The sequence below is a fragment of the Mus caroli genome, chromosome 4, assembly GCF_900094665.2.
Source record: "Mus caroli chromosome 4, CAROLI_EIJ_v1.1, whole genome shotgun sequence".
NCBI classification, from domain to species: Eukaryota; Metazoa; Chordata; class Mammalia; order Rodentia; family Muridae; genus Mus; species Mus caroli.
The window spans coordinates 66667003-66670225 of NC_034573.1; positions in this window are offsets into that span (position 1 = coordinate 66667003).

Sequence of the window (3223 nt, forward strand, 5' to 3'; positions counted from 1 at the left end):
CGGTAGTACTATGTCCAATTTTCTGAGGAACCGCCAGACTGATTTCCAGAGTGGTTGTACAAGCTTGCAATCCCACCAACAATGGAGGAGTGTTCCTCAAGACTTTAGAATTTTGGTCTTGCAAACTTTATATGCCTCAGTACAGGGGAACTGAGGGGAGCCAAGAAGTAGGAGTGGGTGGGTAGGGGAGTGGGGGATGAGGGTTTGGGCGACTTTTGGGATAGCATTTGAAATGTAAATGAAGAAAATACCTAATTAAAAAAATAAATTAACACAAACAAACAAACAAAATAAATAAAAGAAATAAGGACATGTGAAGTTTTTCTAACTCTTTACATGATAACCTGAAATGAAAATACTAACTCACCTCAAGTCCACAAAAGCACTTCACTCTTAGTAATATTGTCCAAATGACAGTTAACATTTAATTTAAATTGCATGTTAATTATAGTTATCCATCCCATTCTAATTGTGTGTGCAAATGTATTATCCCAGGGCATTATTATGTATTACTGATTCCTGCTTTTATACAAGAAAACATAAATCAAGATCCAACACGTTTCTTTTTGTTTCTTCTAAATGAAACCCAAGTACTTCTGGTGCTAAAGCTAAAACAGTTTTCTTTCCTGCTCTCAATTATTTAGTTTCATTAACCTGGTACCTTAGTTTTGTTGTTTGGAAAATAAAGAAACATAGAAAACATATATAGCAAAAGGAATATGGACACTTATACTTGGCAAAGCCAAAAAAAAAGGCTTTTTGTTTTGCTCTGCCTTTTATGAAGCAATGATAAAATTTTATAGAAAAGACAAATAAAAGTGAGTAAATATGCTTTTCAGTTCAGCTAAGGCAATCTTTAGAAATTTGGTGGAATCTCTTCTTGTCAGGCAAGTTTCTTCTCCGTTATCCTGACTTCAGTTTTTCCCATAGTCATCATGGAAATTTCACAAAACCTTCAATTCTATAGGGCATATTGTTTTAAGATCCCAGCTTAAATATCAGCTATTTTTCCCTTTGTAGTGTAAAGAACCATCAGAGGTTCATATATTGACCAATTTAGTTATACTTAAAATCATTTAAAATTTCTATAACAGCTTTTCCAGAGAAGCATTAACCCTGAGATTTTGGACAAAAACCTCTATTCATTCATACTCATTAAATTTTGTTTAAAGTAAGTAGGTAAATAACCAGTCTTGCCCAGATACACTTGATATTTGAGAAGACTCTTTCCAACTACTTATAAAATCTCACAAGTATTCTTCAATTCTTTAAAACAATAAAATATATTTTCTATGGCAGCATTAATGATACATAGGAACTAAACTTTAAAAAGCATCTTGATTCATTGTTCCCTGTTCACGATAAGCTCAGGAATAGTTGGCTAAAATAAAATGGAAAAATGGACTCTGATTTTATGTGTGTGTCCTCTTGTGTGTGTGTGTGTGTGTAATTGTTGTTGTTGCCATTCTTATGTTTTTGTATTAGAGTGCTGTGTACTTTAGTTTTATTTGTGGAAATGGAAAGAGAGCATAAAGTTGGTTGGGGGTGTGGGAAAGATATGTGAGGACATGGATAAGAGGAACGAATATGACCAAAATGAATTGTATGAAACCCTAAAATGAAAAAAAAAAGTTTAAAAGGGTAATAAAAATGAAATTTAAAAGTGTACGTTAAAGTTTTTAATCAGTTTTGGAAATCTCTTCTTTCTTTATATATATATTGTATCTTTTAAGATTCTCCCTTTCGCCAGGCAGTGGTGGTGCTTGCCTTTACTCCCAGCATTTGGGAGGCAGAGGCAGTGGATTTTTGAGCTCGAGGCCACCCTGGTCTACAGCATGAGTTCCAGAACAGCCAGAGCTGCATAGAGAAACCCTTTCTCCAAAAACCAAAAATAAAAACATAAAAAAATAAAAATAAATAAAGAGATTCTCCCTTTCCAGTCTAATACTATGCATAGTGAACGTTTCTTTTTGTCATATATCTATTTGATATCTGTTTTATTTTCTCTTCCTCATTGAAAACATTTTATCTTTGTTTAGCATTTATGTAACTGCTTTGCTGATTCTAATTGAGAACAAAAACTACCACCCAAATTAAAAAAATTTAGGCAAGTTTCATTTATTATGCTTAGGAGTGACCCTCCAAAATGAGATTTGAGAGTACAGTGTGAATCAAACTTTAATTTTGTGGTAAATAGAAACCACTTATTCTGACATCAGAACAAAATGGCTTTTTATCTGTAGAGGGAATCAGGCAGATCCAACAACTTTTGTCTTCTTTAAATTCCTTAAATTAACTTCATAACCATTGACACTGTAAATTAAACCAAACTATTTTTACATGATTGGCTTCAATTGAATTCAACTTGACAATAAAGTTATCCATCATTTCTTTTGTTTTCATAAGCATACTGACCGAAGTCATTTAAAGTTGTTGTCTGACACTTCTAATGTCACCCATCTGTGAGACTCTTCACAGTTCTTGTGTATGTTTTTTTCTCTTTTAGTTATAATTTTTGGTTTGCATAAGTTATTTTATTCAATCAGGATTTAATAAAATGTAATCCATGCTCTTAGATATTGTTCAACTGCTTTTTAGCTTGCAGTGCTACTGAGGTTTAATGCTGAAGACATATTGGGTATTCCAGGACACCCTGATAAACCTAAAATAATACCTCCATGTTCTGAAAAATTATAATGTATACTTCAAAGGTTTTCAAATTTGAATTGTCATCTTCCAAATGGCTCACTTTCTCCAAATGTCACTGATACCATTAAACTCAAAACATTGCATTTTGGTTGCCATATGTTTATTCTTTTATGATTTGAAAATAACATTCCATACAACATATTTTGAAGACAGTTTCACATCTCTCATCTCCTCTCACCAAACCACCCAACCCCACCTCATCAAATAAAAGAATAAATAAACCAGAATCAAACAAAATCAAAGAAACAAAAAAAAAGGAAAAAAGAAAAGCAAAAGGAATACAAATGCACACATATGCAGACACACACATCACATTTACACACACACACACACATGATTGCACACACATGCACAATAAAATGCAAAGTTAGAAATTAAAAACTATAATATATACACAACATACCATTAAGGTAAAATTGCCCAAGTAAGGCATTATATGATCAGTAAAGAAAAAAAGAAGAGAGAGAGAGAGAGAGAGAGAGAGAGAGAGAGAGAGAGAGGGAGAGGGAGAGGG